The sequence below is a fragment of the Planococcus citri genome, chromosome 4 (genome assembly GCF_950023065.1).
Source record: "Planococcus citri chromosome 4, ihPlaCitr1.1, whole genome shotgun sequence".
In the NCBI taxonomy this organism is placed as follows: domain Eukaryota; kingdom Metazoa; phylum Arthropoda; class Insecta; order Hemiptera; family Pseudococcidae; genus Planococcus; species Planococcus citri.
The window spans coordinates 26868101-26891818 of record NC_088680.1 but is presented as its reverse complement, the minus strand read 5'-3'; the positions used below and the strand labels follow the sequence as shown (position 1 = coordinate 26891818).

Here is a 23718-nt window from a genome sequence, read left to right as displayed (position 1 = left end):
ATTTTTTTTGTTGGTTCTGAAATTGCAATTTTATATTTTGTTCCAAATTTGTCGTTATGTCGCCGGCAGGCAAATCAACTTGAAGCTATGCAATCCGCATAAAGCCGAAAAGCCCAATACATATTTTGAGTTTTTGAAGTATCCGCAGTCATTTTGAAAAAAAAAGGGAAAAAATGGTTTTAGAGAGCTCCCTATTTCAATCTCCATCTGAGAAAGTGAGGTCTTAAGGCATCGGTTTGGATCAATTTTTTGTGCTGAATTTTTCAGGATCTCATTATTTAAACCAAAATCAACCCATTTAATCATTGATGAGATCGAGAAAATATACCAACTTCCAACTTTTAAGATGAGGACTTCTTATGTATTTTAGGTGATATGTTTTCCCCTTTAATTTAGTTTGATCAATTATCAATTTATTGATTTTCTTACAAGGGAACCTCTCGAGGTGTCATCCTCCGATTTGAACGATACTGCGATTTTAGGGAAAGAGTACGATCTTAAACTCCAAAATCAAATTTTCAGCTGTCCAACTTCATATCTCGATATTTTGCGAATGTTTAAAAATTCAAATAGACTATTTTTGGTGATAAATTCTTTTTCTAAAAAAGTACGTACATGATCAGTAAAAATGATCAAAATAAGTTCTAAAACTGATAATAATTCCCCAAATCTAAACTTCACCATTTCCAGCCATTCTGGAGCCTCCAGCGCGATTTTTCAATTTCTCCAGAATTTTGAATATGCCCCAGAAGGCGTGAATATGAAGTTGGGTAGCTTAAACTCGATTTGTGCCGATTTTGGGAGTGACACCTCATGAATGGGTTTTTGACCAGTTTTTTGCATAATAGAAATATCCAAAATCAAAACTTTTCCATTTGCGAGGAAATTTTAGAATGACTGGAAATGATGAAATTTGGATTTGGTCAGTTTTAGGACTTTATTTTGATCATTTTCACTGATCATGTACTTACTGACTTTTTTTTTTAAAAAAAAGTCTAAATCACCAAAAATAGTCAATTTTGAATTTTAAAACGTTCTCCAAAAATCTAAAATTGAAGTTGGGCAGCTGAAAATTTGGTTTTGGGGGTTTTAGACCGTGCTCTTTCCAAAAATCGCAGTCCCGTTCAAATCGGATGATGACAACCCAAGAGGTTCCCTTGTTAACAATAATTTGGCGCCAAATTCGAAAAAGTGACTAGTTTATTGATTACCCGTGATAATTTGAAATTTTAGCACTGTATTCATCAGAAATTTCTACGCAATTTTCAAATGGCAATTTTATGAATTTTCAGTATGTTATAGCCAATTAACGAACAGTATTTCGATGTAAAGGCAATCAGCAATTACTGTTTATCGAAATCAAATTTAGGACTGATTTAAAATTTAATTTTTAGGTACCATTTTAATCAATGTACCTACGAATGATTTTATTCAGTTGAATGTTCCAATTTACGAGAAATTTTCAACTTTATTTTTAAAAGTTGTACATTCTACTGAATAAATTATAAAAAAAGATCAAGAAATGAAAAATCATCTTCAAGTTGATATTCAAAAGCAAACTTAGCGACCAATGCAACCATCAACCAATATGGTGGAAGCAAATGCAACAACTACCTTGCAATCAGCGAATAGCTGATGACTTGGTTTTTTTATGTATAATTAATATTTATATAGATTATTTTGTTTTATTAGTGGGTGCTTGAAAACCCCCAATTAAATGAGTGAATTTATGAAATTCGATCGAAATGATCGTGAAAAGTGTGATAATCAGATAGGGCATTTTAACCTGCCGAGCTTCAATCCTGCGATAGTTTTTCTTGAAAATGATTTTTAGTGACTGGAAAATGCCATGAAATTGATGAAAAATCACCATTTTTGTGATTTACCTGTAATGAAATCACTCGTAGAAGGCTAAAAGTGATATCAATTACATAGTCAATGGATCAGAGAGGTTTAGAAACTCGAATCGTACCTTTTTTGTAGGGGGAGAGGGGCGACCGAAGAGTTGCAGGGGCGAGACAACCTCAAAAACGATGAGAAATCACGTTTTTAATTTTCTTAAAATGATGTTGGTTTATGGTCCCCTGGATTTGCTCGATGTTCGGTTTCGGAGCTCAACATTTTTCTGGGTAATCTCCCTCTCGAAAAAAACTCTCCAATCAATATTCGTATTCAATTTATTTTCTAAAAAATTATTATTCGAGATTGAGAAAATGGGATATTTTTTGTTAAAGACTTAGTCATATTTTCAAGTTAAACATCAATTTGCATGAACTTTGAGGTATTCACTTTACGAATTTATTTATGTTTGATGGCATCTTTTTAGCCAAATTTTTGTAAAAAATGATGGCTATTGCGGTAGGCCCAACTTTGGATAAAAAGGTCGGGGGTCAAAAATTTTGATAGTTCTCGACGTTTTGAGCTCAGACTAGACGATTCCCGGTGTGTCAGTTTTTATATATATATTTATATATAGCCGCATACAGGTAAACTCATAACGTTTTGTATAAACAGCAATCTCAAGACCCCTCTGTAACTTCGTTGCTGTGCATACGCTCGACGCGTCACCCCATAGGCCTGATAGTACTCGATGTTAGGCCGCGTTATATTCGTTAACTTGATTTTTAGGTCACCTGTGGAAAGGTATTTCATTGCCAAAACATCAATTTTTCAGAAAAGCTTTTTTTTAAAAGTCTCATACGTCTCTGTTTTTCGCAAATGCTTTTTTAACAAAGCATCCTACAGAAAAATAACCAGCTCTGAGCAGAAAGGAAATTTAATTCTCTACAATTTCCTTCAGTGCATTTTTTTCCTAGGATGCATACTTTTCCCATAAAATCAATGTTTAGATTGAAAAACACGAAAATTTGGACCTGTATAATCAACTTAAAATTAAAATTCAGCAGTCAAAAATTTATTTTAGACGATTTTTGACCACGCCATGTGAAAGAGGACATCTTCAACCACCAAAATCACCAAAAAGAACGTAAAAAACGTAAAAAATGATTCTTGGCAATAAAAACCTTTTCCTCATATCATCATACCTGTTAATTAGGCTATGTACTCATTTGAAAATTGAGTCAAAAGTGAAATTGTATAAACAGCAATCTCACGTCCCTGCTCAAACTTTGCCAGTAGACTCCCCACACCTTGTAGACTCATATGGCACCTCATCGAAAAGTCACGTCCTAAAAAGGTTACGAGTTTGTCAAAACGTTATGAGTTTGCTGGTTAATCTATAAAAAAGTTACGAGTTTACCCCCTAGAATATTTATATGTTTATATGTATGTTTATATAGAAGTTTCACCGAAACTTGAATTTTTTACTTTTTCAATCAAGAGGCGTTCTAATGAATGAAATGAGATAAAACTTGGAGAATAGGGTTCTTTTGGGAGCTAGAGTTGACCCCTGCAGTGGGGAGGGTCAAAGTTGAAAATTACAGAAAGGTCATTTTTTTGGAGACGCATAATATGGCCCCAAATGAACGAAAAAGGTCCAAAATCATACCATAGGTCAGTACCTCTACTATGATCAACATATCCAAATTTCAGCTTCCTAGGTCATCCCCACTCCATTTTAGTTGGGAAAAACCACATTTTCCCCCTATTTTTGACCCCCTCACCCCTAAAATTGAGCTAGGGGGTCCAAATTCTCAGCATACAATAAGAGGGTGCCCCTTGAATGCTTTTTGCAGGATTCAACCTTCCAACCCCATTTGACCCCTCTCTAGGGCCAAAAAAGTGGATTTTTGCGTGTTTTTTGACATTTAGCCAGACCTACAGCCCCTCCAAATTACCCTACTCGTAGATGGCTCAAATTTTCACAGTACAGTTGGAGGATGTACCCGAAGTGCCTTTTGCCAGTTTCAACCTTCCACCCCCATTTGACCTGTTTCAGGGTCAAGACAGGTTTGTTACCACATTTTTTGAAGGAGGAAGAAGAGAGTTGGGCGAAGCCCGAGGGGGCTGCAGGGGGGACGGAGTCCCCCGCGAATATAGAAAGGAAACAGCGGAAGGAGAGAGTTGGGCGAAGCTCAAGGGGGGTGCAGGGGGGTCAGAGTCCCCCCGCTAACATAAGAAAGAAATCGTGGAAGGAGTGATTTGGGCGAAGCCCATGGGGGTTGTAGGGGGGACAACGTCCCCCTAAACGAAGGCGAAGCACAGGAGCGAAGCGAGGGTGCGAGTAGCTCAAGAGAAGCGCAGAACACGAAAAAAAGATATCAGCAGGAGGTAATTGGGCGAAGCCCAAGGGGGGTGCAGGGGTGACAAAGTTCCCCCGCTAACAGAAGAAAGAAATCGCGGAAGGAGTGATTTGGGCGAAGCCCGGGGGGTGTAGGGGGTCAACGTCCCCCCAAATGTAGGTGAAGCACAGGAGCGAAGCGAGGGTGCGAGTAGCTCAAGAGAAGCGCAGAACACAAAAAAAAGACATTAGCAGGAGGTAATTGGGCGAAGCCCAAGGGGGGTGTACCCCAACACAGGCGAAGCACAGGAGCGAAGCGAGGGTGCGAGTAGTTCAAGCGAAGCGCAGAACACAAAAAAAAGACATCAGCAGGAGGTAATTGGGCGAAGCCCAAGGGGGGTGCAGGGGGGACAAAGTCCCCCCAAACACAGCCATAGCACAGGAGCGAAGCGAGGGTGCGAGTAGTTCAAGAGCCCTCAATGTTTCTTGCACAAAAATTTGGCTCTTACGTAGCGGCAGACTGCTACGACTTTTTTTTTTCATTTTAACAGTTTTTTTTGAGTTTCGTGTTTAAAAAAAAACAAGTTACTTTTTTGCTCACATTTTTGTGGAATTGTGATTTTTCTTCTTTTAAAAATCATGATTTCCTTTAAATTTTGATTTTTTTTCGAGCATGTTGTTAGATTTTTTGGGAAAGATGCTCTTTTAAAACCCCCTCACCCTTTATTTCAGCTCCCCGATTGATTTTATATTTTTTTTGAAGAAAAGTATAGTTAGCACTTTGGTGAAATCATGGTATACTTAGTTCTTTTTTCAGCAAGGATGTTATCCCCACCAACAAAATTTGTTTGCAGGATAGAAATTTCGATCGCTTGAATTTGATTTTTTGATTTTTGATGTTGGTTCTGAAATTGCGAAATTCATGCAATCCGCATAAAGCCGAAAAGCCCAATATTTTGGGCCTTTGAAGTACAAGTATATATCCAAAGTCATTTTGAATAAAAAAAAAAAAAGAAAAAAAACTGGTTTTAAGGAGCTCGCTATGTCTCCATCTGAGAAAGTGAGGTCTTAAGGCATTGGCTTGGATCAATTTTTTATGCATGAATTTTTCAGCATCTCATTATTTGAACCAAAATCAACCAATTTAATCATTGAGAGCGAGGAAATCCCAACTTCCAACTTTTAAGATGAGGACTTCTTAAATGATGCTTTCATCTATTAACTTTGATCAGTTATCAATTTATTGATTTTCTAACAAAGGAACCTCTTGAGGTGTCATCCTCCGATTTGAACGGTACCGCGATTTTGGGGAAAGAACATGGTGTAAAACCCCCAAAACCAAATTTTCAGCCGACCAATTTCATTTTTAGATTTTTGGCAAACGTTTGAAAATTCAAAATTGACTGTTTTTGGTGATTTATGTTTTTTTTAAAAAGTACGTTCCTAATTGATCAGTAAAAATAATCAAAATAAGTTGAAACTGATATTATAATTCCCATAATCCAAATTTCACCATTTCTAGCCATTCTGGAGCCTCCAGCGTGATTTTTAAATTTCTCCAGAATTTTGAATATGCTCCAGAAGGCGTGAATATGAAGTTGGGCAGCTAAAAATCGAGTTGTGTGTTATACTCGACCTGTTGAACGAGTTTATCTACATTTGAGCCGATTTTGGGAGGGACGCTTCTAGAGTGTTTTTTGACCAGATTTTTCCAGAACTAACCACCGGAGAGTGAATTTTGCCATTTCCAGCCATTCTGGAGCCTCCAGCGCGATTTTCAATTCCTCCAGAGGGCTGGAAATGGTGAAATTTGGATTTGGAGAATTAATATCAGTTTTAGAAAATATTTTGATCATTGTTGCTGATCAAGTACGTAGTGTTTTTAAAAAAAAACATAAATCACCAAAAACAGTCAATTTTGAATTTTTAAACGTTCGCCAAACATCGAAAAATGAAGTGGGCAGCTTAAATTTGGTTTTGGGGTTTTAGACCATGCTCTTTTCAAAAATTGCGGTTCTGTTCAAATCGTAGAGCGACACCTCTTGGTTCATCCCTTGTTAGTCTCGGATTGGCTCCAAATTTTGAAAAAGTACCTTAATAAATCTTGTTGAAACCGCCGGTTGCTTGAAGTCAGTTGGATTGATTGTTTCTTTGATCAAACTAATCAAAAGTGAGCGAAAATCATATTTTTAGGTGCTCAAGAAACGATTTAATACGACGGAGGACGTTCGTCAGTCGTCAGTCTTAAAGCAAAATCCAGGTTTGGGAAATTCAGTTTTGTGAAACCAGAAGATTTATAGACGGATAACCTACTTTTTATAGAGTAAACCGAGCATGACTATATGACGGCATCCACAGCATCAATCGTTATCATAATTTTAAAAAAAAATGACCAAGTAGGTACATTATTTAGATAAATAATGCCACCCGCAAACCCGCACATATCCATCAACCAGTAAGTATACAATCATCTACATGGTACAGGCCAAGAAGCCCTCATTCACTGAACTATCTCGCTCTATATTTCATTCTAGCCATAAAAATATCAAGGTTGTTGAAAAAAATGTAGGAATACATAAAGACGAAAATCATTAAAAAATCTGATACTTTACTATCTTTCATCCAGGTACTCATTGTCAGTATCTATCATGAAAAAAATGATAATTTCCATCGATCAGCTGTCGTGTGCCTTCTTCATACATTATTTACATATTATGGTACCTATCTACCTATGTACAATCTACACCCTACTTTACTTATGTGTTTGTACATCGAAAGTTCTTACTTCTAACGTACCAAATACGTAATAATAATTACGTATACCTAAGCCCATACAACACACGCATATAATCACCAGCTCACTTCTGCATAGACATACTAGATGTATAAAAGCTCTCTATACACTGCACATAGAACTATACGAGTTCAAGACGTCATCACATCAATGCATATATCCATCTTCGTAATATTAAAAAAAATGAAAAAATAAAACCTTCGTCAGCTCCAGTAGGTAGGTATAAGAAAAAACCATGCTGCATAAGAGATGAGAACAGTTCATAGGCCTACTTATAAAAATGACAAGCAGCGTTCAAACCTTTTTACGTTTTTTTCCCTACTTTTTCTATTTTTCGCGAATAATTACCGCGTCGAAGACATCGTTGAACGTTTAAAATAGAAGTCATCTGCTCATCGGTTTACAAAGCGACTTCTCTTATATAAAAATACCGCTTATAAATAAGTCATTCGTCGCTAAATGCCCCATGACAAAAAGACCAAGAGTATAAAAATTAAAACCTCATCCTTATATAGCGATGCTTGAAACCATTACAGCTTCATCATAGGTAGGTAAACCTTTCGACTTTCGTCTTCTTCGAGTGAATCGAGCGTAAGTCTTTAGCTGTGTAGTACGCCTGCCTTCTCTCTGCCTTCCATGGCGCGGATTAGCGTATTAAATCGAGCGTATATTTCTTCGCTACGACTAATAGACGTTTATCCTGATCCGAGATCAAATACTAATTACCGCCTTTCTACATTTTGTGTGTTTTTTTTATTATTATTATTTACTCGTGTGCAGGAAATCACACCTTGGTAAATTCAATTATACAGGGTGTCCTAGCTATTGTGCATTGTGTTAAACTTACGATCTCCGATTTGAATGAAACTAATCTATAGGATCGATAGAACGTGTCCTGAAATCCCCATGAGCTGAATTTCAAGTGCTGAAGTTCATTTTTGGATTCCTAGAGATTTTTTTTTTGAAATTTTAAAAATTCATGGAAGCTGTTTCAAGGGCGATTTTTAATTTTTTTTTTTAGCAAAGTGAAGCAACGTGAATAACTCCTTCAATCCAACTCCTACAACAGGTAGTTTTGGACCATTGTGGAGCCTTCAGCGATTTTTTAAACTTAATTCAGAAATGTCAATTCACCTGGAAAGGCTAAAAATGAACTTAAACACCTATAACTTTGATCAGTGATTACTGGTTATTGGTCCATTTATTGACTGTATTCGTTACGTATCATCTTTGAAAATTTGATTTTTTCAACTTTTTCCGTTTACACGATTGGAAATAAAAATCAAGTTTATTAGCAAAATGCAAACACCCTCTTGCAATCAACTAATAGCTGAAATCTGCAAAGATAATTAGAATAGGCGATCTTTCAATTTCATGTCTGCAAGGGAATGTCAATTTGTTTTAGTGTCGTTACGGGGGTGCTGCTGTGATGGGGTTTTCTTGACGAGTAACTCAATAAATGAATTTTTTTTGGGGGGGGGGGAGTAGAAAATTTTTCATATTGTCTCCCCCCCCCAAAAAAAAAATTAATCTCATTCCCCCCCAGTGAGAAAAAATGTATAATTCACCATGCAAAAATTGGTAATTGTGCGTAATTTTTAAAAAATTTCTCCCTCGCTTCGCTCGGGCAACCCATTGATTTTTGCTCCTTGAAATATAAATATTCAAAATCTTTCGCCCTCGCTTCGCTCGGGCTAGATCACTTTCCTTTCCTCTGACTCTGACCAAAGTAAGAGGAGAGAAAAATTGACTTCTCCCATCAAAAATAATGATGTTTTACTCTTGAAGAATTGCACATTTTCAAAAGCTCCAGCCCTCGCTTTACTCGGACTTTTATGGTATTCGATATACACCTACTCTCCCAAAGACAAAAAATTTTGAAGCCATGAAAACAAAGTTTATACCGACATCATCAGGAATGGTATTATTTTGCACCTCATATTATTACTTTTTCACTGCTTTCGCCCTCGCTTCGCTCGGGCTAGATCATTTTCCCTTTCTTTTCTATGACCGAAGTTGGAGGGTAGAAAAATTGACTCTTCACATCAAAAATAATGCTAGTTCACTTCTCAGGAATTGTGAATTTTTAAAAGCTTTTTCTCTCGCTTCCCTGAGGCTTTTACTCCTATTTTTAAAAATAACAGATACCTATTGTAATGTGCGTAATTTTTGAAGATTTTGAAGCTATGAAAATCAACTTTTTGAATAAAAAATGACTTTGTTTTACATTTTGAATTATCAATTTTTCTCAGCTTTCGCCCTCGCTTCGCTCGGGCAGATTTGTATTCTGCTGCACGAATTTTCAAACATTTCCTCTCTCTAAATTTGAAACAGTCAATTTCACTGCTTAGCAGTCACGACATTTTGCCTTTTTAAAGCAGTAGTTTTTTTTTACTGCAAAACAGTGAAAAATTACTGAGTTGGTCAGTAAAAAATCATTTTGACTGATCAATTCAGTAATTTTTCACTGTTTTGCAGTAAAAAAAAAACTACTGCTTTAAAAAGGCAAAATGTCGTGACTGCTAAGCAGTGAAATTGACTGTTTCAAATTTAGAGAGCTGGAATGGAAAAATGAACCCTAGAAATTTTAAAAACATATCTACTGCATTAATGAAAAATTTCAATTACACTTAAATAATTATTCAACATTTTTGTGTCCAACTTCCGTTTTTAAAAAATGGTTCGAACAATCTCTGGCCAATTTAGTTGAAAAAATGTTTGTTGAAGTATTGTACGTATATGGGGGGGGGGCAAAGTTATACTGAGAATAGGGGAGAACTCATCAAATGCTCAGGGGGATCACAGCACCCCTGTGTCGTTAGATTGGTAACTCTGGTTGAGTTTGGTGTAGTGTAAATCTTAACCATATTCGTTACGTATCAACTTTAAAAAGCAAAATGCAAAATCCCTTTTGCAATCAGCTCTCGTAGATAATCTTTTTTTGCAGATTTTCAATGTCTTCCATGTTCACAATCACAAGGGAATGACAATTTGTTTTAGTGTCGTGGATTGGTAGCTCTGGTTGAGTTTGGTGTAGTGTAAAATTTTCGGAATTTCAAAATTTTTCATGAAAAGATGCTTTCACGTTGAAAGTTTGATTATGAGTTGGGTATTTCTTCAAATTTTAATGACTGATTTTTGAATCTGCCAGTCTATATTATGAAGAAAATATGAGCTTATTATGTACATAAAGCCTGTTCATTCTATTTTGAGTAAATTTACAGTGCCATGTCACGCTAGAATGGATTTGGATTTCATTCAAAATTGGAGACCCCTGCATCCTTCAGGAGATTATTCCATTTTTATAATTTATTTGTGTAAATTAGAGTAGCTTCTAAAGAAGAGGTACTTATATTACAGTAGAGGAGAAGGTACAATTATGGACCTGGGTACTAGCTCTGTGGTCATGGTCGGAACTAAAAATTGTTCTTGTGGTGTAGTACCGACGATCAAGTTACCTATTTTGGATCCATGCAAACTTCCGTGTCTCTAATCAGCATTTGTTTTTTTTGTGATTTTTTGTTGGCATTGGAAAATTTTACTCCGTTTTCATTCAAAAATTGATGTACTTCCAATAACGTTCAGAAAAAAAATTATTAGCGAAGTAAGTAGCTTTCAATATATACTTTCAGAATATACCTACTTTCATACTTGTCATTACTTTACTCGATTTTCGTATTTTTTTCCATTTTTCATAAAATGACTCGTTTTTTTACGTTGGTTTAAATATGGACCCATAAATTTTTTCGTATAATTTTTTCTAGAATGCTGAGCAATCAATGAAGAAGAGAAGTCTTAAAAGGCGAAAATGGGACAAAAAAAGTATAATCCAGAAAGTCTGGTTTTTTCTTATGAAAATCGATTGTTTAAAATTTCGATGTATTTTTCATGTACACACCTCGATGTTTTTTCATATATTCAAGTTGAAAAACGTCTTTAAATATATTTTCGTATCATTTTCTGCAATTTTTAGAATTTTTTAGGGGTTCCATATTTGTACCTTTTCTAAGACTCATGAAAATTAAAGCTTTTGCTTTGTAATATGAATTTTGAAATTTGAATGATCGATTTTAAATTTCTTGCTTACTTACTTACAAATTCATCGAATTTTCAGTAGATTCCTTCTGACAATATTGATTTACAGAACTCATTGGATTAAAATAATAAATACCGTCCTATTCGACCTCATGAAACCTCAAATTGGCAAGAATCAACGTATTACACTCTTGTCATAATTTTTAATTTTTTTTTCAAATTTAGAGCCCTTGTAGTGGGTTGGGAAAAGGCGGGAAGTGAATATGCAAAAATGAAGTTGGCATTTGAATTCGGTGCCCTTTGGAAACAGTTTTGAAAATGTGGCAGGATCCATTGAATAAGTCAGTATTTGAACTTGGCGCATCTGAACCATCAACAATCAAAGCCTCATCACTTTGGTTTTAAAATGTGAATTTTATTACAAATTGAGAATCCCTTATTCCCATCTAGAGTGTCATGATCCCATTTTAAAGATGAAGTTTTCTTAGAACAGGATTACATAGAGGGGGTTTTACTTTACTGTGGAATTTTTAGATGGTAAAGAGACTAACCGGGTTACTTTTTGGTAGCTTGATTACTCGTAGGTAGTTTTTTCATCTTAGGTTTGCAAAAGTTATTATTTTCGATGAAAACGTTACTAAAAGTAATTTCCGGTTACTTATTTAAAAATCATGCAAAAAATTTCACGAGAAAAATCAGTATAAAAGTTGCCGTAATACTTTTCATTCAGGGTTTTCTACAGGCAAATACCCTATTGCAATCATTTTGTCTTGCTCTATACCGCAGATTGCGAAGAAATGAAATTTGTTTTAATCGATACCAATCTGAGATCAGTACTTCGATGATTCGCACTCGCAGCAATGATATTAGAGTGTCAATTTGAAAAAATCGCGTATACTGTACTTCTTACAGACAACCTATTTATCAGAATACATAAATTCTTGTCTAACTACTCTTGAAAGTAGAAATACATATGAAAGTTGAAACTGTGAACGTTTGGAGTGAAAATTTTATAGTAAGTAATCGATAAACGAGTAGTAATTGGCCAAAAGCAAAATCCCTCTTGCAGTCAGCGATGATACCTCTAGCCTGCCTATTGTGGAAAAAAATGACCGATCTCCAGAAGATGTTCTCATTTGAGATTCTGCGTTGGCCTGGGCCATTTGCCATCCAAATCCAAGACTGCACTGAGGGTTCTACTAATAAACGGTTCAAGTTTGCAAATTGCATATTTTTGGGTAAATTCGCGTTTTGAAAATATTTTATTTTCCCATAGGCCTGTAGTTCATTAATTATACCAAAACATCGAAAGATGATTTCTGAAATTGGAGAAATATTTCAGAATACAGAGATGCCAAATCGACAATTTCAAAAACTTGAAAAAATTAGAGTTTTGAAACTAATACGGCCACTCATTGTTTGTTTAAAAAACTTTATTAACGGGTATTAGGCCGGATTACAACTATTTTTGTAATCCGGCCTAATACCCGTTAATAAAGTTTTTTGAAAAAATTAGATACCTAAGTAGGTTTTTTTGAGCTGGTTTTATGTAGATATTTTGAAACTGGCAATCAAGAATGATTAATGATGAAAAAAAATTAGCATCTCTGAATTCCAAATCAAATTCCTTGTTTCAAAAATGATACCCTTCCATGTTCTGGTATAATTAATGCGTAACATTTAATGAGAAAATATTTTCAAATCCAGAATTTACCAAAAGTAAGCGATTCGCGAATTTTTATTCGCACAGTGGAATTCTAGAATCTAGAAGCTCTCTTGGATTTTGATGGCAATGGCCTAGGTCGACACAGAATGTCAAGTACTATCTTTTGGTCGGTGAAGAACATTATCCCCTCTCTAAGAGCGCCTTCGAACCAAAATTTTTTCCACCTCTTCTGAATTTGTTCAAAATCCACCGATATTTTTTCCACTGCTATTCGCTCCATTGCGATAAAGAACCGAATCGATTTTGAGGGATTATTTACATACTATAGAAAAAAAGTATAAATTAAGGGCCCTTGTAGTTGGCCACCCAGCGATATGAGATCCCGTTTTGAAAATTGACACGTTGAGTAAAGACTTGAACTACATATGTCATTAAAACTAAGTTAAGCTTATTATACCTATCTTGAAAGTTCAATTTTGAATTTTTTTACATTCTGATGACCGGTTCTGAATGCATTGCATGTATTCTATGTCGAGCATTTCGAGCAAAGCAAGGGCTATAAGCTTTCGAAAATTTGTTTCAAAATAACTTCACTTTTGATTTAAAAAAATGCTTGTTTTAGCCTTGAAATTTTTTAGATTTAAAGAATATTTTTCTAGAAAATGCAATTTTTGGAAAGAAAAGAAGAGAAATGGTCAAAGCAAAGCAAGGTGCTCGCTTGTTTTAGCCTTACTAGAAATTTTTAGACTTGTAGAATTTTTTTGGAGAAAACAAAGAAAGGTCTGAGCGAAACGAGGAGCAAAGGCTTTTTGAAAATTAATTCCTAAAAATACAGAACTGAGAAAATAAAATGAAAAGTGAAAATACCTTACGTCAGTTTCGTTTTGTCGTTCTACTTTCTTGCTTTTTTCATGCGTTCGTACCATTTTTGCACCGGTAAACACCCTGTAGTCAATGATCAGTTTATTCGAATATTTCAAAAAGTATACAGTTATCGGGGACTCGTGCATCCTTCAAGTAGCTTGAGATCTCTTTTTTGAAAATTGATTGGTTGGAAGTTGTGTAAAAAAGAAAGGTGTGTTGTACATATTCCATATTATTTCACATTAAACGTTGGAATTTTCTATTTTTGATCAAGTTTTAAAATTTCTCATTATCCCCCTCCCCCTCCTTCTCCCCTACAAATTTTTCATGAACTCCGCCAGTCTCGAGATATGAGTAGATAATTAATGGGGTAGTTTTTGCAAGGTATTGCGATCAGACGCATAGAAATCGTGGTGCTATCTCCTTCTCCTCTCTCTACTGGGTCAAAGCCTCTGAATAAATTTATACATAGATACAAAATGTAAATACTTACTCAAACATAAAAGAGAAACGACCGGTACTGTCAAACCCCCTAATTTCGGACACCTTTTTCACGTTTTTCGTAAAAGGCTTTAAAACGAGCGATTCAACTTGGTGTTTGTCTTCACATTCTCATAGAATGTCACCGTGTGAACAGTTTTTGAGCATCAATTTATTAATTTTACATGATTTTGTTTGTTTAATTTGAATTCGAAAAGTGTCCGAAATTAGATCCAAGGTACCCTAATTTCGGACACTTTTTCTTTAACGTGGGAACTCGAAAATTTTAGTTGAAAAAGAAATTATTTACCCCTGAAAAACGACTCCAATCAAAAACAGCTCGAATCATGATGTGAAATGTAGAAAAAAAAGATTTTTCAAGGAAATGTTCAGCACTCTCATTATACACTTTCTTGTTAGAAAAATAAGTTGGTAACATTGAACAATTTCTTATCAAACTCCTTGTTGATGATTTTACGGCTTAGATCTTTTACTTTTCAGTATGGTTTTTAGGAAAATGAGTGAAATAATAGTGCAATTCTTCATCAAAACTAAAAACACTTGAAAAAAATACCGTTGAACTCGAAAAATACACATTTGCAAGTGCATCAGTGTTACCCTTCCAAACTCAGTAATGCGTGATCCAAAGTGTCCGAAATAATGATCCGTTTCGCGACTTTTTCAGTTTTTAGGATTTAAATAATAGAAACAAAACGTGAAATTTGAGGAATGAATTTTATTTTTAATTACCAGTGACTTCTTGATATTTTAGAGCGATTTTCATGGTTATGAAAGCATTTGGATAGACGCCGTGAATAACTTTTTCCTCACTCTTTATATGAAGCACTTTGTGAAGTCCATTTTAATGACCAAAGAAATAGCGTAAAATGAAAATTCTTACATCAGGGAGATTGTCCGTGATCTAAACTAATAGAAGAAGTGTTCACTTTTACTTGTACCCTTAGTTCTTATCAATAAAATAGCGAAAACATCAAGTGTCCGAAATTATGTACCCTGTCCGAAATTAGGGGTTTTGACAGTATCACCGTATTTTTATGATTTTTAGAACTCATTTCAAAAACAGCGCCTTGAAAGGCAATTAGGAAAGGGCTATAGGGAGAAAAATTTCCTAAAATAAAATGGGTATTTGAACTCGTTGCCCTTGAAATGAAATCCCAAGCAAAATGATAGGTACCACGTTACACGTACTTTTTAATTTCTTTGAAAATTTGGCCATGTTTGGGACATAAATAACCCGGTGAGATAGGTAGAGAATAAAAGTGGGACAGGATTGAAAAATTGATCAATTTTTGAACATGGCGTTTCTGAGTCATCAACAGTCGATGTGCTTCTTTATTATCAAAACTTGTATGAATTTTATCCTGTCAAGGATGTGGCATGTCAAGATCCAATTCCAAGAATCAAGACTGTGGACAAAATAGTTGAAAAAATTGATCTGAGCTGAAATTTTTTGAATTCTTTAAACATTTCAGACTGACTAGTAAGATTGTTTTCAGGTAAATTGGGTACTTACTTTTTTCATCTTTGGTTAGCAAAAGTTGCTATTTTCACCAGAAAGGTTGCTGAAAGTAATTTTCTGGAATGACTTCGCTATCAGCGATTAACTGATGGAAGTGATGTATTGTAACTTATTTTCAATATCTTTTTTTCTGAAACTTCCAGAGAAAATTAGTGGAAATTTCAAAAAAAATTCATGCTATATCAATTACATCTCAAATTTAAAAAGGTATGGATATATGTACTTATTCGCTAAAGATTACGTCTTACTTATGAAAATTTATAAATTCGTAGCAATTCTTGAATTTTAATAGGCATAAGTGAACCTTCGAAGAGAAAATGAAAAAATTTTGAAGTAACTGAGCAATTAGCAAAATCCCCCTTGCAATCAGCGAATTACTAATGTTTTTTTTTTGTGCTGTTCTTCGATTTTTTAATCGGTACTCGTCATGAAAAGTTGAGCTTCCACTGTGAGAATTAAGTTTTGAGATCCTAAAATCCTGAGTTTTGATTTTGAACCTAATTAGTTCTTTTTTCAGTCATTCAGTCTTGCGAACGACTTCGCTCCATGTTCGACCAGTTTCAAGATTGAAGTGCCCAAAATTTGGTAATTTCGCAAGAAATCGCTATAATGTGTTGAAATTCGGACCCTTTATTCTTCAAAACAAGATGAAAATGATGGTGACATTTTACCGAATCATCAAGGAGGACTCGTTTTGAAAATTCGAGTAAAACCAATGATATGAAATTTGTATCTCGAGGAATCCCAGATGGGACACCCTGTATAATAAATCTCATCATCAACAGAAAACCAGAAAAGAATCATGTTTGAAAGAAAAAAAAAAACGTGTTCGTAAACCATCAAAATCTCAAACCCTGAAATCGAGATGATACCATTGCAGAGTAAACGCGAGCGCGACAGAAGACGTTTCGGTCTCTTGGAGCGTGCTGCAAATCCATAAGACTCGAGATTCTGACTCTGAGTCAGAAGTAGTGAAAAAAAATCATCTACTTACGACCAACATCACTAAAACGTGATTCGGATTATCGCGCGTACCAATTCCTTTAACCTCTTCGCCTGCAGTTGCGAGCCGAATAAATTAAACTATAAGACGAGTCTCTCGGTCGTCTTCTTATGCAGTCTTCGCATCCGTCGGTCGTCGTGACACCATAAACTCATCGCTCGCGCCGAGTCTACCTGGCGTATCATCCAATAAACCAGCCAGATGCTGCTGCAGAGACTACTAACTCATAGTCATAGAGGGCTACCCCATCCCACCATCCGCTTAAACTGCTCCGACAAAGGTACGTATAAGAATGAAAGATAAAATAACAAATGACCTATTAGGTACACGAACCGGCTCACACAGTGTGAACAATAAAAAGGAGGCTGAATTTTTTTTTTCAGCTAAAAGTGAATATTAACCAGGCTCAGTGAGTTCTTCCTTTTTTATATTTCGGTATTTTTGATTTATAATTACCTAGCCGACCGAAGCCACCTATTTAACAGTCGAGTCAACGATGAAGATTATTCGTATATGTAAAAATGCTCGTCGAGCTGCAGTGATAAAAACAAAAATCCTAAGCTCTTCTTGTTCTTTTTTTTCCTCTCTTCGTCACTCGAATATAGCAGCAGCTATACAGCAAAAACAACAACAACATCACCACCATCACTGACTCTTCTGAGCGATGTGAAGCCAAAGCAATAGTAAAGACAGACACTTCCACTTGGTCGCGGGGGAAACAACAACAAACCGGTCACAGGTACCTATAGTTAATTAGCCCGAGGCTGATTTTTAATGGTGTGCTTCGCATGGCCACAAATTAACATAAACGGTTATACATTTATCTATAAAGTATTAAAAATGTGTATTGTAGATGTACTATGGTGTCTGCTTCTAAGTATATTATATACCTATATAGAGAGGTATATAAAAATGCGTATTGTAAGGATATACCTACATTTTATTCTGTGTATCTCGCAGACTATTCTGTCTGTACACGGTTGCAAGAGTGGTTGTGTTAGCTCACGCTCCAGAATGATCAGCACACCTTTTAGTATTAAGCATATACGTGTAGATGTGGTATATATTACGTATAATATCGAGAATGTTAATCTTATTTGGATTAATTAGTTATCACGCGGGCGCGAGCCGATCCTCAGCCGCCCAGCTCGAACAATTTTATAATGTACGAGTTGTATAATAAGAGTACGTATAGTACAAGTCCCGCATCTTCGAGTACGAGTAAGATACAGATTCTCATTTCCCATGCATTTGTAACGAGTGTAGTTTGTAGTTGTATGTAGGATACGTGCGAGCGTCATATTTATTGCTGAACAACGAATAAATCATCATCAAAAGTACGTACCTAGGACCTACATATCTTTTGTCCTTTTCCTATACTCATACGAATTAATATTGTGGGACAACTTTCTTGGAATGGAAGTTGGTCAGAGTTGTGATGAATATAGTAGCTTGAAATTTTTACTCCATGAGAATCAATATTGAGCTTGATTTGAACATATGAGAAGGGTATTGAGGTAGTAAGGAGACCTTAAGTGGTCTCTAAATTTCTCTTGAGGGTGTCACAACCAGCTGACATTTTTTCGAAGATATGACAGAAAAAAATTGAAAAGCTTCCAAAGATGCCAAGTACAAATTTCAGAACCTGAATCTGGGTTTTTGACTTTTGGCAATTTTTTTTTTAATTCAAAAAGGGTCAATTTTTTATTCATTTAAAAAAAAATAGAATTTCATGAAATTGAGATTGCATATTAAGTAATTCGTTTTTTTTTTCGATCTTGCTAATCCATTGATGGAAGTTTACAGCTGTTCTGGACCCTCCAGCAGGTTTTTATATTTTCGTTTAGATTTTAAAAGTTTGTGCCTTAATCGATCAAAAGCATGAGGATTGATCAGTGTTGGATTCAATTTTTCCCTGGAGATTTTTCAAAACAGGAAAAATCAAACATGTGCTCAAGGCTCCAGAACATCTCGAATCAACCATCAATCGATTTGTAACGCGGTTTGATTTTCAGTTTTCTACCTCAATTTTAATTTTTTTTCATGATGCGAAATTTGGATTTTTTTGAATTTACCAAAAATCGAAAAGTTAAATTCAGATTCTGGTATGCGGTCTGGAGTGTTGGTGTATTTTATGGATACCTAGATATTTTTTTCTGACGTTCTAGTCCAAAAAATTGTTCCCTTCGGTTGCGGTATTTTCCTTAAGTATCGAAGTCCTAAGAAAATATTCGAAGGGAAATCATCAAAACAGGCAATGAAAACGAGAATAAAACATTTTCCAGCTTTCTTTTCTTTGAAAAAATATTCTCACATTGTCAAAAATAGGTCAAAAAGTTGGAAAAAAATTACTTACTCGAACTATTTCAAACCCTTGAAAATTTATGTTTGTTGATAGTTACGGTAGATACTTATTTTTTGTTGAAAATTGTTTCTCAGGGTGGCGATATTTCCCTTATCTACATAGGTACGAGTACTGTGAAAATATTCGAACTAATGCTAATCCAACAAGGAATTGAAGACAAGAGGACATCTTTTGGGTTTCTTCTCTTGGAAAAAATATTTTTCCATGATCAAAAATGGTTCAAAAAATATTTAAAAGAAATTACTTAGCCTACTCGATCATCTCAAGCACTAAAAAATTGAATTTCTTGTAGGATTAGGTATCCATCAAGTTTATCTACTTGGCACGGCTCTGGTGTAACCCCTTCTACTCATCGAAACTCAAAAGTGGGATTTCTATGGAAAAAAGGTACCTAATTTCAATTTCATTTCGAAATCAAAGAAATAAATATTTCACAAGGTCGGAAATGGATTGAATGATTTGAAGAGAAATTAAATATTTGATTATGAAAAGTCAAATTTTAAGTAAATAAGGATAGTTTTATTAGAATTACTTGAAATGTGTGGTAAATGGTCATACATGGAGAAGGGGGAGGGGGGGGGTATGTTTTCAAGCTCTGGAAAATACTCGTACGTGGACTGATGTGTATTTAAAATCTTCCAATGCTTTTACACCTATTACAGTGGTAACATTTCTTCTCCAAATTGAAAATCTGATGAAAATTGGTAGAAAAAAAATGGGAAAACTTTAATTGAACGACAGAATAAATGAATTGCACGACAGGACAACCCCACGACAACATAATGGTTTTTGAACGACAGGCGACTTAACGACTGTTTTGGTTATTAGAACGACAACATTGAACGACAGACCTTGGTCAACAAACATGAAAAATTCACGTCATGAAAAAGGGAATGCCCGACGAATGTTCGTTTAAATTTATCTCATCTCATGTCTTATCATTTCCATTTCATTCATGTCTTTATTTGAATGATTTGCAAAGTACCTAGGTACTAGGTAGTGAGTCCTGCACGGTATAGTTGAATTAACTAGTTAGTCGTGGGAGCGGTACCATTATTTCGTTTGAAAAAAAAATTAATAAATAGATTTTGCCAGACTGTAAGAATTGTTATCTATTTTCTTTTATTTTTGAAATCGATGAAACCCAACAAAAAATTGCAACCAAATGATTTCAACAAGGTGTAGAAAAATGTCAAATTTTTGATCAATGACCAACCCTTTACATCCATCTCAACTTTTGTCACACCCAAAATTGGATGGAGAGATGCCCATGTGCCCAAAATAAGCTTTTTAACGAATTGTTGCATTTTCTACAGTTTTTTAAGGTTCACGTGCAAAATTCAAGTTTTTGAAGATGACCCCTCCTAGAGATAAAATTGAGAAAATTTCCAAAAATAGTACATACTACATACCTACATGCTCATCTAAACATATTTTCAGAAGGAAAACAATTTTGTGTGCTCAATTAGGTTTGGGATACGGCGGCTTTAATTTTTCTTTTGTCAATAAGTATATCTCCCCCTGGGGGGTGTAAAAATTTTCGAAAATATTCATGTAGATAGACTCACACTTCCTGTACATATTTTCGGTGAAATCAAAATTTTAATTTCATAATTTGTCGTTTTGATCTCAATTTTGTCGTTTCTTTAGCAAATCAGTCTGTGTATTTTATTTAATTCGTCGGGCATACGCCGGCGTACACTTTTAATTTTTCTGTCGTGCAATGGATGACAACACTTTCTGTCGTTCAATACCAGGTTTTCAGGCGTTCACATCTGTCGTGCAAAATCCCTTTTTCTCGTCGTGCCGATAAATGGCACCCAAAAAAAATCAAAGATTTCTAATTACACTGAAACCCAAGTTTAGATATGAATAAGCCCGGCAAACCAGAAAAAATGTCAGGGCTTCTCAAAGTGGCCCAATTCAATATTTTAAATAGGTACCTAAGTACCTACAAATTATAAAATTTGGAAAAAATCAATCAAACATCAGAATTTAGGGTGATGGTGAAATAGGACTTATTTCACGGTATAGGTACTACTGTGAAAAAAAATTTGGTCTCTTTTCGTTTTTTTTTCAACGTTCTGGTCCAAAAAATTGCTCCTCCGGTTGCGGTATTTTCCTTATTAAGGTTCTAAGAAAATATTCGAACGAAAATCAATAGAAACAGAGAATTGAAGACGAGAGGAAAACATTTTTCAGTTTTCTTCTCTTTGACAAAATATTCTTCCATTGTCAAAAATTAAAAAAAAATTACCTACTCGAAAATATTCGAAGGGAGATCAAGATCATCAAAACAGCGAATTGAATATGAGAGGAAAACATGTTTCAGCTTTCTTATCTTTGAAAAAATATTCTCCCATTTTCAAAAATAAGTCAAAAAGCTTGAAAAAAATTACTTACTCAAACATTTCAAACCCTTAAAAATGTGTCTTCGGTATCTCTTGACAAAAAATGTTTCTCAAGGTTGCAATATTTTCCTTATCTAGGTCCTGGGAAAATATTCGAACCAAAGCTATAATCAAACAAGGAATTGAAGACAACACTGAAAAAAAAAAACAATAAAAATTACTATTTCAGTACAGTAACCGGATCCAATCCAAAAATAATAGTGATTTTTACTCAGCCAAAAAATACATTTTACTATAGAATTAGGTAAAATTTATTACTCTCATAGTAAAATTTACTAATCTCATAGTAAAATTTACTAATCTCATAGTAAAAATCGCAATATTTTTGAATGGGATCCGGTTACTGTATGAAATAGTAAAAATTATCCATAATTTTTTTTTCCGTGAAGAGGACAACATCTTCCAGTTTTCTTCTCTTTGAAAAAATATTTTTACGTGGTCAAAACTGGTTCGAAAAATTTTGAACAGAAATTACTTACTTGAACATCTTAAGCCGTAAGAAGTTAATTCAGGATATGGGTTTATGAAATGTTTCATGGAATAACTGTGAAAAACAAATTTTGACCGCAATTGACAACTTTGGGCGGTAGATATCGTGAAAAAAGGAATCATCTTTTTTAATAATTTAAATTTGGTCTAGGTATTTTTTATGTTAGAAAAAATTGAAATTTTATATAACTGAGATATCAAGTTTAAGTGATTGTGAGATTCGATTTATATCCCCTGTTCTCGATCTTCGAATCAATTGGTGATAGTTCACAGCTGTACTGAAGCCTTCAACAGGTTTATGGATTTTATAGTCTTGGAAACATTGAAATTTAGATTGTGAAAATTTGTGCTTCAATCGACCAAAAGGATCTAAAAAATGATTAATCCAAGTTCATTGGTGCTGTCTTTTATTTTGACTTTTTATAATAGCAATTCTCCAAAACTACTAAGATCAAAAATCTGCTGAAGACTCCAAAACAGCTCGCGAAACTGCCACCAATCGATTCGGAAGGTCGAAAACTGGTATAAATCATATCTCTGGGCTTTCTACCGACCTCAATCTTATAAAAGTTTCAGTTTTTGATAAAAAGTGACCAAAATTTGAATTTTTGAAGATACATATCTAAAAATCTGAAAACAAAAATTACATCTTGAAACTTGGCCTGGTGACGTATTTTACGGTTATTCTCTCAGATTTTTCCTGACTTTTCAAACAGTTTTCTCCTAGAAATTCAGCTATAGGTAGTTAGGTACGTGGTACTTATAAAACATGAATTGAAAATATGTAGGTAAAACAAATATATGTATAATTTATGTGAGTATTCTCAATTTTTTCAACCATTTGGAAAACGGTACAAAATATCAAAAAATAAAAAAATAAAAACTTACTCGATCGTATTACGTTTTATTTAAGCGAACACGAAGAGGAAATATGACTGACAAAAAAGATTGTAAAGAAACTTAACATTTTCACAAATCGAGTTGGATTTCTTAATTTTGACGATCGAATTTTTAAAAATCCAAACCGGGTCTATTTTTTATGTAAAAGAATCCAAATTTTTGTCGGCAGCTGAGTTTAATGCCTCATGTTACTTTTTTTTCAAAAAAATGTTTTCTGTGACACTTGATTCGTCTTACTGTAAAAATTTCATTTTCGAAAAAAAAGTCACATGTGAGGTTTCAATTGAGACGTTAAACTGAGATTTGATTAAAATATACCCTTATTTTCGAATCTTCTGAAATAAATCGATGTAATGGTAGTGTAGAGCTTATTCTTTAGAACCTGCAGCAGACTTTTGAGTTTTTCTAGTCTTCGGAAAATCGTTATTCAATTTAAATTTTTAAAATTTGTGCCTCGAATCGACCGAAAGGATTTCATAAATGGTTCATTTGGGTGTAGCCTATTGGTGCTGGATTTCATGTTTTTACTTTTTTTAACGATCATTTTCCAAAACTGAGAAAATCGAAAATCTGATGGAGCCTTCAGAATAGCTCTAAACTACAAACACTCGATTTGAGAAGTTTTCGGAAACACGGAGTAGATTGAATTTCGAACCCCCCCCCCCCACATTTCATCAATTTCATTTTTTCATAAAAAATGGCCAAAATTGGAATTTTTTGAAATTCGTCAAAAATTTGAAAAATGAAGTTCGGATTCTGAAATTTAACCAGGGAGCATATTTTATGCGTGTGTTTTTCTTCCAGAAACTCTGGAAAATTTAAAATGGCTAGAAAATGGTTCAAAAAAATTGAAAAGATTACTTACTCACTTATTTTATTAAGATCTAAAAAAATGATTCAGTATCCTCGCTTCATCTGTGTTTCTTCCCTCTGTTAGGTACAGCTCGTTTTCAAAAAACTGTTACTTTGAACTTACATTTTGAATTTCTAT

The 23718-nt window shown here is 34.6% G+C and overlaps 1 protein-coding gene across 1 annotated transcript in view; it reads right to left on the bottom strand.

Moving 5' to 3' along the window:
* Positions 1-23718, bottom strand: part of PlexB (plexin B) — a 427961-nt gene that overhangs the window by 356243 nt on the left and 48000 nt on the right. The gene's annotated exons all lie outside the window — the stretch shown is intronic.